The following is a 19,444-nucleotide window of genomic DNA, read 5'->3' on the forward strand; positions in this document are numbered from 1 at the left end:
ATGCCCATCTTCCTCTATTTTGTATGTGGGATGCTGCCACAGCATGTCTTGATGAGCGGTGTGTTGGTCTGTTCTGTGGATCCCAACCAATAGCCCTGAGCGGCCGAAGTGGAGAGCATGAACTTAACTGATGCTAGCCAGACCTGGTGATCTAGTGGTTAAGATTCAACAGATTGTTCCCTGAGCTAACATCCATGCCAATCTCCTTCTGTTTTGTATGTGGGATGCTGCCACAGCATTGCTTGATTAGCAGTGGGTCCACGCCTGGGATCTGAACCTGCAAATCCACTTCACTGAAGCAGAGTGCACAAACTTAACCACTATGCCACTGGGCTGGCCCCCAGAAGGTTTTTAACTACATGTTCCATTTCTTTAATATAGGACTATTCAGATTACCTATTTAATCTTTGGAGAGTTTTGGTAGTTTGAGTTTTTAAAAACTCATTCATTTAATCAAATTTGCTGGATCTGTGTATGTAGAATTATTCCTAATCCGTCTTTATTATCCTTTCAAGGTCTGCATGGTCTGTGGTGATAGCCCTTCTTTCATTCCTGAAATTGGTAATTTGTGTCTTCTCTGTTTTTTCTTTGTCAGTCTTGGTAAAAGTTTATCCTTTTTATTCATCTTCCAGAGAACCAGCTTTTGGCTTCATTGATTTTTCTCTATTGTTTTTCTCTTTTCAAACTCTCCAACAGTTTGGAGATTTTCCTATTATCTTTCTGTTATTGATTTCTAATTTAATTTCATCATGATCTGAAAACATACTTTGTATAATTTCAATTCTTTTAAACTTGTTAAGGTTTATTTTTTGACTCTGGATGTGAATTATCTTTGTGAGTGTTCCATGTGCATTTGAAAAGAATGTGTATTTTGCTGTTGTTGGGTGTTGTAAATCCCCATTACATCTAGTTGGTTGATGGTGTTGTTCAGTTGTTTATATCTTTGTGATTTTCTCTCTACTAGTTCTATTTACTAGCCAGACCTGGTGATCTAGTGGTTAAGATTCAGCACTCTCACTGCAGCGTCCCAGGGTTCATTCCTGGTTAGGGAACCCCACCACCTGTTTGTCAATTGTCATACTGTGGCAGCTGCATGTTACTGTGATGCTGAAAGCTATGCGACCAGTATTTCAAGTACCAGCAGGGTCACCCATGGTAGACAGGTTTCAGTGGAACTTCCAAACTAAGACAGTCTATGAAGAAGGACCTGGCCATCCACTGGTGAAAAAATTGGAAAACCTATGAAATAGCATGAAAACCCTGCGAAGAGCAGCAGAACACTGTCTGATGTATCACAGGAAAGTGAGAGGATGGTGCAGAAAGGCCTGCAGTGTTCTGCTGTGCTGTACAGTTTCCCTTGGAATTGGAATCTACTCGGAGGTACTAACAATGAAGTTTTATTTATTATTGGTAGAAGAGCGTGGAAGACTCCAGTTATAATTGTGAATGTGTGAATATCTCTTCATTTTACACTTTGTGTATTTTGAAGCACTGTTGTTAGGTGAATACACATTTAGTATTGTTGTTTTCTTGGTGAATTGACCCTTTCATCATTACATAATATCCTTCATTATCTGTGGTGTTTTTTTTGTCCAGTCTCCTTTGTCTCATTTTACTATAGCCATTCCAGCTTTATTTTGATTACTGTTTCATAGTATATATATTTTCCATTTTTTACTTTTAATCTTCTATCATTATATTTGAAGTGAGTTTCTTACAGTTAGCTGGATCTTGTTTAGGTCTTATGGGGAATGTTGATAGCCTAACCTAGTTAGGTTTAGTCCTCAAGTTCCAACTGGGATTCTATGGAATCACCTGACCCTGATTCCACTGTCAGTTCTGTTATTAAAGTCAGTCTATTTGCCACTTGGTGACCAGCTTGGGACTTGGGCAGTGGTCTATTTGTTAGTTCACTTCTCAAAGTCTTTGGTATGCTGAATGGAATCAGGTCCACATATTTTTAGCTTGGGCTGAGCCCATGAGTTCATAAACAACTTTATGGGGTTGCTCTTCTGAGTTCTTCCATCTCTCTGTTCTTCTTAGTATTTTCTGGTTCTCTAGGGCTCCCCTTCTGTATTCTCCAGGCATAAAAATGGAGTGTTAATTAGCCCTTTCTGCTCTACACTTCCACATCCAGGTCCAAGAAGTGTGAAAGAACAGAGAAAGGAGAAAAACAATGGGAGTTGGTCTCACCCTTTTAGAACCACAGCTTCACCAAATAGAGAGGAAGGTCCTGCTCTTTAGATTTCTGGCTTCTGATGATTCCCATTACCCCTGGTGCTGCTGCTGTTGCCTTCAGTGCTATCATTGTAGGATTGCCTGGGGGTTGGGGTGTGAGAGAATGGAGAAAAGAAAGAGAAAAAGTGGGAGATTTTCACGTCTCTCTGAGCATTAGGGAGTTTGCTTTCTCAGTCTTCATGCCAGAACAGGAGGGCTTCTCTTGGAGCTCTCTCTATGTGTACCCCAGTACTCACTGGTAGGTTTTTTGATATGTTGAATTCAGGCTATAGAATACTGTATCCTATAGAGGGGGGAAAAGGATAACTTTGAATTCTCGTCTTCCCCAGTCAGCCTGCTAATAATGACTTTTCAGAGTCCTCAAATAAGCATTCCATGCATTCTGTCCAGTTTTTAAAGCTGCATTCAGTAAGAGAGAGAGAGTGAAGTGTGCTTACTCTGTCTCATCCAGTTCTAGAACCCCGATCATTTTGTTTTAACCTATATATGTCTTTATTTATTTAGTGCATTTATTGTAGGCAGCATATGGTTGGGTCTTGCTTTTTTGTCCAACCTAATAATCTATGCCTTGCTATTGGGATATTTAGACCATTTATTGATATGGCTGTGATTAAATCTGCCAAATACTATTTGTTGTCTAACCATCTCATCTGTATTTTGTACTCTTTTTCTTATTTTGCTCCTTTCTTTTTTGGCTCAAGTATCTTTTATAATTCCATTTTATCTCAGTTTTTGGGCACATTATCTATAACTCTTTTTGTGCTTGTTTGAAAGTGTATAGTATATACCAGGGATCAGCAAACTTTTTCTATAAAGGTCCAGATAGTAAATATTTTAGATTTGGCAAACCGTGATGTCTTTCTCACAGCTGTTTGACTCTGCTGTTGTTGCACAAAAGCAGTCAGAGACAGTATGTAAATGAATGACTGTTGGTGTTTTCCAATAAAACTTTATTTACCAAAACAGGTGGCAGACCAGATTTGACCTGCAAGCTGTGGTTTGCCAACATCTGGTTATACCTTTAATTTAACAGGATCTCCTTTGAAGTAATATTATATGACTTTGCTTATAGTATTAGACCCTAACCACAGTACACTTCCATTTTCCCCCACCAGCCTTTGTGCTATTGTTTTCATACATTTTACTTTTATGCATGGTATAAACCTTACAATACGTTGTTAACTGTTTTTCTTTGAGCAGTTATATTTTCAGGAGATTTAAATTAAAAATGAAGTCTTTTAAATTTGGCTACATTGTTATAGTTTCCAGTGTTCTTTGTTTTTTTGTATGTAAATGCATATTTCCATCTGGTATAATTTTCTTTCTACCTGAAGGACTTCATTTAAAATTTCTGCTGCTGATGAATTCTTTCAGCTTTTGTAAGTCAGAAAGTACTTCACTTTCATTTTTGAAAGATATTTTTGTTGGGTATAGAATTCTGAGTTGACTCCTGTTGTTCATCTTTCACTACTCTAAAGATGTTTCTCCATTCTCTTTGGCATGTGTTATTTCTGTCAAGAAATCCACTGTCATTATTTTTGTAGTTCCTCTGTATATAATATTTCTTTTTTTGTCTGCTCTTGTTACAATTCTTTTGCTCTCTTTTTATTAGAAATAACAGCTTTATTGAGATAATTCAAATACCATAAAATTCACCTTTTTAAAGTGTATAATTTGGTGATTCTTAGTATATTTACAAAAATGTGCAACCATCACCACTAATTTTAGAACATTTTTAACACCCAAAAAAGAAACTTTGTGCCCATTAGCAGTTACTCCCAATACTCCCTGCTAGGCAACCACTAATCTCCCTATGGATTTGTCTTTCTAAACATGTCTTGTATATGGAATGATACAGTATGTAGTCTTTTGTGACTTCTTTCAGTTGGCACAACGTTTTCAAGGTTAATTCGTTTTGTAGCATTACCTCATTCCTTTTATTGGCAAATAATATTCCTTTGTGTGAATATATCACATTTGTTTATCCACTCATCAGTTGATGAACTTTTAGTTTGTGTCCATTTCTTGACTCTTTTTTTTTTTTTTTATTAATGTTATGATAGATTACAACCTTGTGAGATTTCAGTTGTACATTTTTGTTAGTCATGTTGTGGGTACACCACTTCCCCCTCCGTACCCTCCCCCCACCCCCCCTTTTCCCTGGTAACCACCGATCAGATCTCCTTCTCAATATACTAATTTCCACCTATGAGTGGAGTCATATAGAGTTCGTCTTTCTCTGACTGACTTATTTCGCTTAACATAATGCCCTCGAGGTCCATCCACGTTGTTGTGAATGGGCCAATTTCGTCTTTTTTTATGGCTGAGTAGTATTCCATTGTGTATATATACCACATCTTCTTTATCCAATCATCGGTTTCTGGGCATGTAGGCTGGTTCCACGTCTTGGCTATTGTAAATAATGCTGCGATGAACATAGGGGTGCAACGGACTCTTGAGATATCTGATATCAGGTTCTTAGGATAGATACCCAGTAATGGGATGGCTGGGTCATAGGGTATTTCTATTTTTAACTTTTTGAGAAATCTCCATACTGTTTTCCATAGCGGCTGTACCAGTTTGCATTCCCACCAACAGTGTATGAGGGTTCCTCTTTCTCCACAACCTCTCCAACATTTGTCGTTCTTGGTTTTGGATGTTTTTGCCAATCTAACGGGGGTAAGGTGATATCTTAGTGTAGTTTTGATTTGCATTTCCCTGATGATTAGCGATGATGAACATCTTTTCATGTGTCTATTGGCCATATTCATATCTTCTTTTGAGAAATGTCTGTTCATGTCCTCTGCCCATTTTTTGATCGGGTTGTTTGTTTTTTTGTTGTTAAGCCGTGTGAGTTCTTTGTATATTATGGAGATTAACCCTTTGTCGGATAAGTGGCTTGTAAATATTTTTTCCCAATTAGTGAGCTGTTTTTTTGTTTCAATTCTGTTTTCCCTTGCCTTGAAGAAGCTCTTTAGTCTGATGAAGTCCCATTTGTTTATTCTTTCTATTGTTTCCCTCAACTGAGGAGTTACAGTGTCCGAAAAGATTCTTTTGAAACTGATGTCAAAGAGTGTACTGCCTATATTCTCTTCCAAAAGACTTATTGTCTCAGGCCTAATCTTTAGGTCTTTGATCCATTTTGAGTTTATTTTGGTGTGTGGTGAAAAAGAATGGTCAATTTTCAATCTTTTGCATGTGGCTGTCCAGTTTTCCCAGCACCATTTGTTGAAGAGACTTTCTTTTCTCCATTGTAGGCCCTCTGCTCCTTTGTCGAAGATTAGCTGTCCATAGATGTGTGGTTTTATCTCTGGGCTTTCAATTCTGTTCCATTGATCTGTGGACCTGTTTTTGTACCAGTACCATGCTGTTTTGATCACTGTAGCTTTGTAGTATGTTTTGAAATCGGGGATTGTGATTCCGCCGGCTTTGTTTTTCTTGCTCAGGATTGCTTTAGCAATTCGCGGTCTTTTGTTCCCCCATATGAATTTTAGGATTGTTTGTTCAATTTCTGTGAAGAATGTTCTTGGGATTCTGATTGGGATAGCATTGAATCTGTATATTGCTTTAGGTAGTATGGACATTTTAACTATGTTTATTCTTCCAATCCATGTGCAAGGAATGTTTTTCCATTTCTTTATGTCATCGCCTATTTCTTTCAAGAAAGTCTTGTAGTTTTCATTGTATAGATCCTTCACTTCCTTGGTTAAGTTTATCCCAAGGTATTTTATTCTTTTCGTTGCGATTGTGAATGGGATAGAGTTCTTGAGTTCTTTTTCTGTTAGTTTATTGTTAGTGTATAGAAATGCTACTGATTTATGCACGTTAATTTTATACCCTGCTACTTTGCTGTAGTTGTTGATTATTTCTAATAGTTTTTCTGTGGATTCTTTGGGGTTTTCTATGTATAAGATCATGTCGTCTGCAAACAACGAGAGTTTTACTTCTTCGTTACCTATTTGGATTCCTTTTATTTCTTTTTCCTGCCGAATTGCTCTGGCCAGCACCTCCAGTACTATGTTGAATAGGAGTGGTGAAAGTGGGCACCCTTGTCTTGTTCCTGTCCTCAGAGGGATGGCTTTCAGCTTTTGTCCATTGAGTATGATGTTGGCTGTGGGTCTATCATATATGGCCTTTATTATGTTGGGGTACTTTCCTTCTATACCCATTTTACTGAGGGTTTTTATCATAAATGGGTGTTGGATCTTGTCGAATGCTTTCTCTGCATCTATTGAGATGATCATGTGGTTTTTGTTTTTCATTTTGTTGATGTAGTGTATCACGTTGATTGACTTGCGGATGTTGAACCATCCCTGTGTCCCTGGTATAAATCCCACTTGATCATGGTGTATAATCTTTTTGATGTATTGCTGTAATCAGTTTGCCAAAATTTTGTTGAGGATTTTTGCATCTATGTTCATCAGTGATATCGGCCTGTAGTTCTCCTTTGTGTTGTCCTTGTCAGGTTTGGGGATCAGAGTGATGTTGGCTTCATAGAATGTGTTAGGGAGTTCTCCATCTTTCTCAATTTTCTGGAACAGTTTGAGGAGAATAGGTATTAAGTCTTCTTTGAATGTTTGGTAGAATTCTCCAGAGAAGCCGTCTGGTCCTGGACTCTTGTTTTTGGGGAGGTTTTTGATTACCGTTTCTATTTCCTTACTTGTGATTGGTCTATTCAGATTCTCCATTTCTTCCTGATTCAGTTTGGGGAGATTGTAGGAGTCTAGGAATTTGTCCATTTCTTCCAGGTTGTTCAGTTTGTTGGCATATAGTTTTTCATAGTATTCTCTTATGATCTCTTGTATTTCATTGGTATCTGTTGTGATTTCTCCTCTGTCATTCCTGATTTTATTAATTTGCGATTTCTCTCTTCTTTTCTTGGTGAGTCTGGCTAGGGGTTTGTCAATTTTGTTAATTCTTTCGAAGAACCAACTCTTTGTTTCATTGATCCTTTCTATTGTCTTTTTTGTTTCAATATCGTTTATTTCTGCTCTTATTTTTATTATTTCCCTCCTTCTACTGACTCTGGGCTTTGTTTGTTCTTCTTTTTCTAGTTCTGTTAGGTGTCGTTTGAGGTTGCTTACGTGAGCTTTTTCTTGTTTAGTGAGGTGAGCCTGTATTGCGATGAATTTCCCTCTTAGGACTGCTTTTGCTGCATCCCAAATGATTTGGTCATTTCTTGACTCTTATGAATAATCGTGTTATGAACACTTGTATATAAGTTTTTGTGTGGACATGTGTTTTCATTTCTCTTGGGTCGATACCTAAGAGTGGAATTGCTAGGTCAATGTAATAACTCTGTGTTTAACATCTTCAGAAACGGCCTATTTTCAAAAGTGGCTGTCCCATTTTACATTTCCATCAGCACTGTATGAAGTTCCAATTTTTCCATATCCTTGTCAACACTTTTTACTGGCTGTCTTTTAATTTTAGTCATCCTAGTTGGTGTGAAGTGGTACCTTATTGTGATTTTGACTGCATTTTCCCAATGACCAGTGATATTGAGCATCTTTTCATGTGCTTATTTGTATATCTTTTTTATTTTTGAGAAATGTGTATTCAGATCTTTGGCCCATTTTTAACATTGAGTGGTCTTTTTATTGTTATGCTGTAAGTGTTTTTCTTATATTCTGGGTACAAGATATATGATTTACAGAAAATTCTCCCATTCTGTATGTTGTCTTTTCACTTGCTTATTGGTATCCTTTGAAGCCAAAAAGGTTTTAGTTTTGATGAAGTCCATTTACCTATTTTTGTTCTTGTTGCTTTTGTTCTTGTTGTCATGCCTGAGAAACTATTGCCTAACTCTAGGTTGCAGAGACTTACTCCTATGTTTTCCTTTAAGAGTGTTATAGTTTTAGCTTTTGCGTTTTAGTCTATGGTCAATTTTGAGTTAATTTTTGTATATAGTATGAGGGCATAATTCAACTTCGTTCTTTCATGTGGATATCCAGCTTTCCCAGTACCACTTGTAGAAAAGACTATTTTTTCCACATTGAATGGTCTTGGCACCCTTGTTGAAAGTCAATTTACCATAAATGTAAGGGTTTATTTCTATACTGTCAACTCTATTGCATTTATATATATATGCCTATCTTTATGCCAGTGTCACACTGTCTTGATTACTGTAGCTATATAGTAAATTTTGAAATTGAGAAGTGTGTGTTCTCTAATTATGTTCTTTTCAAGATTGTTTTGGCTATCGGGGGTGCTTTTCATTTCTATGTGAATTTTAGGATGAGTTTGTCAATTTCTCCAAAAAAACAGGTAGGCTTTTGATAGAGATTGTGATGAATATGGAGATGAGTTTGAGTAGTATTGCCATCTTAACAATACAAGATACAAGCAAAAATCCATTTATACTGTTTTATATTTACCTACATAGTTACCTTTATTGATGCTGTTTTTCTTTGTGTTCATTCGAATTAATGTCTAGTGTCCTTTTACTTCAGTCTGAAGGACTTCCTTTACTATGTCTTGTAGGCCAGATTTGCTGGCATTGAATTCTGTTTTCACCTGTGACTCTCTTAATTTCTCCTTTCTTTTTTTTAATTAAAAAATTTTTATTGTGGTAGAATACATATAACATAAAATTTACCATCTTAACTGCTTTTAAGTATACAGTTCAGTGGTATTAAATATATTTATAATGTTGTGCACCCATCACCACCATACATGTCTATAAATATTTTCAGCTTGTAAAGCTGAAACTCTCTACCCATTGAACAAAGCTCCCATTCTATCCCTCTCCCTAGCCCCTGGCAACCACAATTCTACTTTCTGTCTCTATGATTTTAACTACTCTAAGTACCTCATATAACTGAAATCATACAATGTTTGTCTTTTTGTGACTGGCTTATTTTACTTAGCATAATGTCCTCAAGGTTCATCCATATTGTAGCATATTGAAGACTTTCCTTCTTTTTTAAGGCTAAATAATATTCCACAGGATGTGTATACCAAATTTTGCTTATCAATTTATCAGTTGACATGCACTTGAGTTGCTTCCATGTTTTAGCTTTTGTGAATAATGTTGCTATGAACCTAACTAGACAAGTATCGCCTAGAGAAGTGTAATTGCTAGATCATATGTAGTAGTTGTTTTTTGCTGTCTATAACTCATTTTATCTGAGATATAGTTGACATATAATATTGTATTATTTTTTGATGTAAAACACAATGATTTGAAATAGGTATATATTACCAAACGATCACTACATAAGTTTGGTTAACATCCGTTACTACACAGTTACGATTCTTTTTCTTGAGAACTTTTAAGATTTACTCTTTTAGCAACTTTCAAATATACAATACAATATTGTTAACTGTGGTCACCATGCCGTAAATTACATCCCCAAGACTTATTTATCTTATAACTGGAAGTTTTTACCCTTAACTACCTTCATCCATTTCACCCATCCCCCCACCCCTCCACCTCTGACAACTGCCAGTCTGTTCTCTGTATCTGTGAGTTTGGGTTTTTTTAGATAAATGAGATCGTACAGTATTTGTCTTTCTCTGTCTGACATATTTCACTTAGCATCTTGCATATCCATTCATTGTTGGACGTTTAAGTTTTTTCCATGTCCTAGGTCTTATGAATAATACTGCAATGAACATGGGAGATATCTCTTCGACATAGTGATTTCATTTCCTTTGGATATATACCCGGAAGTGGAATTGCTGGATGTGGATGTTCATATTGTAGTTCTGTTTTTAATATTTTGAGGAACCTCCATATTGTTTTCCATAGTGGCTGCACCAATTTATATTCCAAGCAATGGTGCACAAGAGTTCCCTTTTGTCCACGTCCTTGCCAACACTTATTTCTTGTCTTTTTGATGATAGCCGCTATAACAGGTGGAGGTGATATGTCGCTGTGGTTTTGATTTACGTTTCCATGATGATTAATGATGTTGAGCACCTTTTATGTAACTTTTAGCCATTTGTATGTCTTCTTTGGAAAAATGTCTATTCAGATTCTTTGCCCATTTTTTAGTCAGATTATTTATTTTTTTGCTATTGAGTTGTATGAGTTCTTTATATATTTTGGATATTAATGCTGTATCCATTATATGATTTGCAAATATTTTCTCCCATTGTGTAGAGTGCCTTTTCATTTTCTTGATGGTTTCCTTTGCAGTATAGAAGCTTTTCAAGTTTCTTGTAGTCCCAACTTGTTTATTTTGCTTTTGTTGCCTTTGTTTTTGGTGTCAAATCCAAAAAATAATTTCCAATGTTTAGGATCTTTCCCCTATGTTTTCTTCTAGGGGTTTTATGGCTTCAGGTCTTACATTCAAATCTTCAGTCCATTTGGAGTTAGTTTTTGTGTATGGTGTAAGATAGTGGTCCAGTTTCATTCTTTTGCATGTGGCTGTCCAGTTTTCCCAGCACCATTTATTGAAGAGACTGTCCTTTCTCCATTGTATATTCTTGGCTGCTTTGTCATAAATTAATCGGCCATATGTATGTGAATTTATTTTGGGGCTCTCTGTTCAGTTCCTTTGATTTCTATAGCTTTGTAATATGGTTTGAAATCAGGAAGTGTGATGCCTCCAGCTTTGTTCTTTCTCAGGATTGTTTTGGCTATTCAGGTCTTTTGTGGTTCCATACAAATTTTAGGATTGTTTGTTTTATTTCTGTGAAAAATGCCATTGGAATTTTGATGGGTATTTCATTGAATCTGTAGATTGCTTTAGGTGGTATGGACATTTTAATAGTATTAATTCTTCCAATACTTGGACTTGGGATATCTTTCCCTTTATATGTGTCTTCTTTAGTTGCTTTCATCAGTGTCTTACAGTTTTCATTGTACAGGTCTTTCACCTCCTTGGTTAAATTTACTACTAGGTATTTTATTCTTTTTGGTGCAGTTGTAAATAGGATTGTTTTATTAATTTCTCTTTCTGGTAGTTCTTTATTAGTGTGTAGAAACTGAACTGATTTTTATAATTCGATTTTGTATCCTACGACTTTACTAAATTTGCTTATTAGTTCTAACAGTTTTTTGGTGGGGTCTTTAGGGTTTCATATATATAATATCCTGTCATCTGCAAATAGAGACATTTGTACTCCTTTCCAATTTGATTGTCTTTTTATTTCTTTTTCTAGCCTAATTGCTCTGGCTAGGATTTCCAGTACTATGTTGAGTAAGAGTCATAAGAGTCTTGTTCTTGATCTTATAGGAAAAGCTTTAAGTTTTTCACTGTTGAGAAAGATGTTAGTTGTAGTCATCACATTTGGCCTTTATTATGTTGAGGTATGTTCCCTTACTATCCACTTTATTGAGAGTTTTTGTCATGAATGGATGTTGAATTTTGGCAAATGCTTTTCTTGCATCTGTTGAAATTATTTTCGTCTTTCATTTTATTAATGTGTGGTGTATCACATTGATTGATTTCAGATGTTAAACCATGCTTGCATCCCTGGAATAAATCTCACTTGATCATGTGTATCATTCTTTTAATGTGTTGTTGAATTCCGTTTGCTAATATTTTGTTGAGGATTTTTACATCTGTGTTCATCAGAGATGTTGGCCTTTAGTTTTCTGACTTTTATGATGTTAAGGTAGTTTCCTTCTATTCCTAGCTTGTTTACTGTTTTTATCATGAAGGGGTGCTGAATTTTGTTAAATGCCTTTTCTGCATCAATTGAGATGATCATGTGTGTTTTTTCCTCTTTAGTCTGTTAATTTGGTCCATTATATTGATCAATTTTTCTATGTTGAACCATCCTTGAATTCCAGGAATAAATCCCATTTGGTGATGGTGTTTAATCTTTTTAGTATGCTGCTGAATTTGGTTTGCTAGTATTTTGTTGAGAATTTTTGCATCAGTGTTCATTAAGGGGTACTTGTCTGTAGTTTTCTTTTCTTGTAGTGTTTTTGTCTGGCTTTGGAATCAGGGTAATGCTGATCTAATATAATGAGTTAGGAAATGTTCCCTTCAGTTTTTTGGGGAAAAGTTTGAGAAGAATTAGTATTAATTCTTTTTTTAATGTTTTTTTTTTTAGAATTCCCCAGTAAAGCCATTAGGTCCAGGGCTTTCATTTGTCAGAAGATTTTTGATTACTGATTCAATCTCCTTACTAGCTATAGGTGTATTCAGATAGTCTATTTCTTTGTGATTTAATCTTGGTAGGCTTTGTGTTTCTAGGAATTTGTCCATTTTATTTAAGATATCCAATTTATGGTTATTCATAATACTCTCTTACCATCCTTTTTATTTCTGTAGAATGAGTAGTAATGTCCTTACCTTTGTTTCTGGTTTTAGTAATTTGATTCTTCCTCTTTTTTTTCTTCGTTCAGTTGGCTAAAAGTTTGTCAATTTTGTTGATCCTTTCAAGGAATCGTCTTTTGGTTTCATTGATTTTTCTCTATGGTTTTTCTGTTCTCTGTTTTGTTTGTTGCTGTTCTAATCTTTATTATTTATTTCCTCTGATGGCTTTGGGTTTAGTTCATTCTTCTTTTTCTAGCTCCTTAAGTTGTAAAGTTAGGTTGTTGATTTGAGATCTTTCTTACTTGTTAATGTAAGCATTCATAGGTATAAATTTCCCCTTTAACTGCTTTTGCTGTGTGCCATAAGTTTTGGTATGCTGTGTTTTCATTTTCTTTCATTTCTAAGTATTTTGTAATTACTCTTGTGATTTCTTCTTTGTTCCATTGATTGTTGAAGAGTATGTTATTTAATTTCTACAGTTTTGTGAATTTTCCAGTTTTATTTATGTTATTAATTTCTAACTTCATCCCATTGTGATCAGAGGAGATACTTTGTATGATATCTATCTTTTAAAATCTGTTGAGATTTAAATTGTGACCTAATATGCAATCTGTCCTGGAAAATGTCCCACGTGTGCTTGAGAAGAATATGTATGCTATTGTTGTTGGGTCTAGTGTTCTGTATATGTCTGGTAAAGCTAGTTTGTCTATTAAGTCCTCTGTTTCCTTGCTTTTCTTCTGTCTTACTGGTCTAACCATTATTGAGAGTGGGGTATTGAAATCTCCAACTCTTATTGTAGCACTGTCTGTTTCTCCCTTCAATTCTGTCAGTTTCTGCTCCATGTATTTTACTGGCCTATTATTAGGTGAGTTAATGTTTATAATTGTTATATCTTTCTGTACTGAACATTTTATGAATATATAATGTCCTTGTTTGTCTTCTGTTACCTTGTTTGATTTAAAGCCTGTTTTGTCTGATATTAGCAACCAAAAGAGTGCAGGAATGGCTATACTATTTGTATGGAGTATCTTTTTCCATCCTTTCACTTTTAATCTATTTGTGTCTTTAAATCTAAAGTGTGTCTCTTGTAGACAGCATCTAATTGTTTCATCTGTTTTTATCCATTCTGCCAACCTCTGTCTTTTGGTTGGAGAGTTTAATCCATTTACATTTAACGTAATTACTCATAAGAAGTGATTTATTTCTCTCACTTTTTAATTTGTTTTCTCTCTTCTTAAAGCTCTTTTATCCATCATTTTGTACCTTACTGTTTTCTCTTTTGTTTAGTTGATTTTTTGTGTTGAAATGTTTAAATTCCTTTCTCATTTCCTTTTGCGTATATTCTATAGAACTTTTCTTTGTGGTTACCGTAGTGATTACATTTAGCATCCTAAAGTTATAACACCCTAACTTGAATTTATACTGGCATAACTTCAATAACATACAAAAACTCTGCTGCTTTACAGCTCTGTCTGCACTTCTTTTTCTCTTTTTTTTTTTTTTTTTTTTGAGCTTCAGTGCATGGTTGTGTATCCTAGTTGTTAGTTTAGTTCTCTATGTGAGCCACCACCACAGTATGACAACTGACAGATGGTGTGGTTCCATGACCAAGAAGTGAACCTGGGCTGTGAAAGTGAAAGTTCTGAATCTTAACCAGTAGACCACCAGCGCTGGCTCTGGTTCCCACTTCTTTTGGTTGCTCATGTCACAGAATTACGTGTTTATACATTGTGTGCCCCAAAGCATAAACTGATAATTCTTTTAAATGCATTAGTCTTTAAAATTATGTAGAAAACAATATGTGGAGATACAAAGCAAAGTTATACTATTAGCTTTTAGGCTAATAATTTAAAAATATATATTAGTCTCTTAAATCATGTATAAAATAAAAAGTGGAGTTGGAAACCATTGTTACGACAGTGTTAGCTTTTATAATTGCCTATCTATTTACTTTTATTCAGATCTTTACATCTTCATATGGCTTTGAATTATTGTCTAGTGTCCTTTCATTTCATGCTACAGGACTCCCTTGAGCATTTCTTTCAGGGAAGGTCTAGTGGTAACAAATTTGTCAGCTTTTGTTTATCTGAGAATGTCTTAATTTCTCCCTTGCTATTGAAGGACAGTTTTGCTGGAAATAGGATCTTGATTGACAGGTTTTTTTTCTCTTAGCATTTTGAATATATTGACCCACTGCCTTTTTGCTTCCAGAGTTTCTGATGAGAAATATGCTGATAATCTTATTGAGGATCCCTTGTAGGTAAGTCACTTCTCTCTTGCTGCTTTCAAGATTTTTTATCTTTGACTTTCAAAAGTTTGATTATCATGTGTATTGGTGTGGGTCTCTTTGAGTTCATCTTACTTGGAGTTAGTTGAGCTTCTTGGATGTTTGTATTCATGTTGCTCATCAAATTTGGGGAGTTTTCAGCCGTTATTTCTGCAATATTCTGTCTGCCCCTTTCTCTCTCTCTTCTTCTGGGACTCCCACAATTTATATGTTCTTCTGCTTGTTAGTGTCCCATAGGACCCTTAGGCTGTTTCACTTTTTTCAATACTTGATAATTTTCGTTGTCCTATCTTCAAGTTCATTGATTCATTCTCTCTACTCAATCTGCCTTTGAATCCCTCTCTTGAATTTTCTTTTCAGTTGTTGTACTTTTCAGCTCCAAAATTTCTTTCTGTTTTTCTTAGGTTTTCTATCTCTTAACTGTTATTTCTCTTTTGTTTATACATTGTTTTCTTGACTATCTCCACATCTTCCTTTATTTCTTTGAGCATCTTTAAGACAGTAATTTTAAAGTCTTTGAGTAGTAGATCTGTCATCATGCTGTTTTTAAGGACAGTTTCTGTTGATTTTTTTTTCCTTTGAATGGTCCATACTTTCCTGTATTTTTTGTATGTCTTGTGATTTTTATTGAAAACTGGACATTTGGCTCAAATAATGTGGTAATTCTGGAAATCAGATTCTCCTTTCCCAGAGTTTGCTGTTTTTTATATTGTTTTTGTTTTTTTGATTGTTGTAGGCTGTCTTTGTGCCAAGGATCCGTCTGAGGTGTAAATGTAAGATTTTCTTAGGTCTTTTCTGAGCCTATGCTGTTCCTTTGGCATGTGTGATCTCTTTCTAATTTCCCCCATATATGTAGTTGCTTTTGAATGTCCTAGTCTTTAATGCCTAGCTCTCAAAAGGGGAAAAAGAGAAAAATGAATGGAAGACAAAAGGGTACCCATGAGAGTCACTTCAGCTGGAGGGGGAGGGGCTTGCAACAATCTGGGGGAGGTGCAGCAACAATGGCCACCCTTCTCTTTGTCTGCACTTCTGTGATCACAAGCAGCAATCACTGATCAGAGCAGAGATCCTTGAAATTTGGAGCACAGGGCCTTTTTTGCCCACCCTGGCTCCCGCAAGCCGTGTGCAAGCTCCTCCAGGAACTTTGTAGAGCTGCTTTTTCTGTGCCTGGGCTTGGGGGATGGGCAGCCACTACTGTGCTGAGACCTAAAATTGACTGAAATTAACTGAAGTTTACCTGTCCAATCCCTCCCCTGGAAGTAGTAAACCTTCAGTAGACTCAAGAGTTCTAAAATAGTTTTATCAGACAGAATCTGCTAGTACAGTTGTTGTCTTAGGGGGAGACAGATTGCTGGTGCTTCTAGAATCCTGTCAAGATTTTCTCTTTATCACTGTTTTTAACCATTTTTAATTATGTTGTACCTTAGTGTAGTTTTCTTCATATTTCTTGTGTTTGAGTTTCATTGAGCTTCTTGGATCAGCAGATTTGGAAAAATATTGGCTATCATTTCATCATATATTTTTTCTGTATCCCCTCTCATTCTTCTTTAGGTACTTAAGTTGCTGCTTGAAGTCATTCCACAACTCACTTAGGCTCTGTTAATTTTTTTTTCCTGATGTTCCATGTTTTCTTCTGGTATTATTGCCCTTCTTTCTAAAGAACTTCTGTTAGCAAGAACAGATCTTATGATTATGAAATTTCTTGGTTTTCTTTATCTTTCCATAATCCCTGACATTTTTTACTGGATATAGAATTCTATGTTGACATTTCTTTCCTGTCTAAAGACTTGCTTGCATCCAGGTTAAATGTTTTTGTCAAGAATAATTCATAAGTTAATGCTATGTATTTTATATTGTGTTATATCAAAGGTACATGATGTTAGATTATCCCATTACTGTAGATACTAAGTGTGGTCACTTGATTAAGGTGGTGATCACCATATGTCTCAGCTGTAGATTTCTATTTTTCTCTTTGCAGTTAGCAAGAAATAATGGGATGATATGTTGGCATCATGTAAATATCCACTTTTCAACAGCTCCTCACCACATGGTTTTAGCTTTCATTAATGATCTTTGCCTTAATCAATTATTTCATTATGGGTTGTAGAATAGATACTTTTATAATTCTGACATTAGTTCTACATTTATCAGCTGGCATTCCTTTGCAAAGAGAGTGTTTCCTGATAAGATTGGATAGTTCCTACTAAAAAGCAATGTCAATGCTAAATTTTTCCCCTTTAATTAAAAAGTTAGCTAGGTACGTCATGTGGTAGTTACCTCCAATGGTGGCAAGTGAATTTTTTCTTTTCTCCTTCTCTCTCTCTCTCTTTTTTGGGTATATCTATGGATTTGTAGGTTTTGAAATAATATTTCACAATCAGTTATAGTCATATTCCTTTTTGGTACTCAGTTGTCCTTTATTTGGCTAGTAGAAGTCCTTTCCAGCTGGCTCTTGTGTTCTTTTAACGTACATTTGTCTTTGAGTGCTTCTTTGATTTTAGGCACTGTAAGATGACTCAGAAAAAATTGACATCTTTCCCCTCTAGACCTGGAATTCGTCAGGGAGCACTGGTCACTTTTACTGAGAAATGTTTTTAGAAACAAAGATCTAGGTGCTGTATGTGCACGTTGCCACTGTGACATCATTTTTTCTAGGGCTTTTCAGTGAGCTAGGAAATAGGTTTTTAAATAATGAATTTATATTGATATTTGTAAATCATATTTAATATTACAGGGTTTTTCCCTTAACTTTCCTAATTTTATATTTATCTTTTTCTCTTGCACAGAAAAACTTGATTCTTAATAACATTAATATCTTTTCTTGCTTACTTTATCTACAGTACACATAAAATGGTATTTATGTTTCAAAACCAATATTACTTCCAACAATAAAACTTATTGTGTGGTTCAAGAGTAAAGGTTTCGATGCAGTTTTTTTTTTCCTCAGGTTATATCCTACTAAAGATAAATAGGAATTCATGTTTAAAAGTTACTTGTTATGTTACATATTTGATATGTAGATAAGTTTTTTGTTTTAAGTTTTGGTGTTTGTTTTCTTTCCTTTTCAATTGAATTTTATTTTTGAATATGTAAAACATTTACATTGTTCAAAAGCGAAAATTTTATAAAAGTGTATACTCAGACAATTAACTTACATCTCTTTCCCCTCTACACCATACCTCCTAGCCCAATACTAACGTATCACTAGGTAGCCATTTTTATTAATTTCTGGTTTATTCTTCCAGTTTTTTTTAAAGCTCCCCTTCTTTCTTATACGTAGTGTACATGTAAGTATTATGGTACTTAAACACTGTAAACGCTATGTTCTTTGTTTTTTTCACTTGGCTATAAAATATAAAAGCAGTAAGTTGCTCCATGTCAGTCAGGAATGATAGTTCTCATTCTTCTTTATGGTTACATTGTATTCCATTCTATGGCTATATCATAATAGTTTATCCCACCAGTCTCCTATTGTTTGTTACCCTTTGCTGCATAATAAACTACTTCAAAAGTTAACGGATTGACAATGGCTTAACAAGAATTATTTCTTATGTTTCTGTGGGTTGGCTTGGTGATTCCCCTGCTAGTTTCACCTGGAATCACCCATGCACCTGAATTCACTTAGAGCGTCTACTAGGCTGGAAGATCCAAGATGGCTCCACTCAAGTGTCTGAAAATTAGTGCTGGCTAAATATGGGCTGCTGTGATTCTCTTCCATGTGGACTGTCATCCTCCAGTAGGCTACTGACTTCCTTACATGACTGTGTCAGAGCAGCTTTCCAAGAGAGCAAAAGTGGAAGCTATAATTCTTCTTAAGGCCAGCCCTAAAACTGGCCCAATGTCACTTCTGCTGCATTTGGTTGGTGAAAGCAAGTCACAAGCCTTCCCAGATCCAAAGGGGAAGGAAATAAGACTCTGCTCCTTGATGGGAAGAGTTGCACAGTCTCATTGTAAAGAAACATGGGAGGAATTTTGAAAAAATGTACCACGCTTATTCCCGGACATTTGGGATGTTTCCATTCTTTTGCTATTACAATTAATGCTGAAATAATAACCTTGTACATATTTTATATTTGTGGAGGTATATGTTCCGAGAGTTTCCTGGAAATGAGATTGGGATAAAATAAACGCTAATATTGGAGTAACTGTGTCTCATTATTTCCACTATTGCTACTCTAGTCCAAGCCAGCATGATCTCTCATCTGAATTATTACAGTAGCCATATAACTGTCTCTACCCTTTCCTCACTACAGTCTATTTACAACACAACAGCCAGAATGATTATGTCATGTCACTCTTCTGCCTAAGTCCCTGCAAAGGCTCCTCATTTCACTCCAAGTATTTTCTGTGCCAAATCCCATGCAATGATTTACATGGCCTTACCTAATCTGTCACCCCCTTCCCCTCATTACCTCTATGACTTCTCTCTTACTACTGCCGCATCAGCTCATTCTGCCCGAACCACAATGACGACCTTGCTATTCTTTGAACATGCCATGCGTATTTCTGTCTTTGGGTCTTTATAATAAATTGTCTATTCCCTTTGCTTGTAAAATTTTTGTCCCAGATGTCCACACAGCTAACTCCCTCACCCTCTTCAAGGCTTTGCTTGATTGTTATCTTCTCAATGAGGCAGGCCTACGCTGTCCATCATATTTAAAATTATAGCTTAACTTCCAATTTTTTTAATCCCCAACCTTGC

The 19,444-nt window shown here is 35.6% G+C and overlaps 1 protein-coding gene across 2 annotated transcripts in view; it reads left to right on the top strand.

The window, feature by feature from the left end:
- The window catches only part of ZSWIM5 (zinc finger SWIM-type containing 5), a 231,536-nt gene that overhangs the window by 65,301 nt on the left and 146,791 nt on the right, over positions 1 to 19,444 (top strand). The window contains exon 3 of one of the 2 annotated variants that reach the window (XM_070260069.1): positions 14,667 to 14,715. The exons of the other annotated variant lie outside the window; for it this stretch is intronic. The gene's annotated coding sequence lies outside the window, so the exon portion shown is untranslated. The remainder of the gene's footprint in view (positions 1 to 14,666; positions 14,716 to 19,444) is intronic. 2 annotated transcript variants of the gene reach the window in all.

Source organism: Equus caballus, chromosome 2 (genome assembly GCF_041296265.1).
Source record: "Equus caballus isolate H_3958 breed thoroughbred chromosome 2, TB-T2T, whole genome shotgun sequence".
NCBI lineage: Eukaryota > Metazoa > Chordata > Mammalia > Perissodactyla > Equidae > Equus > Equus caballus.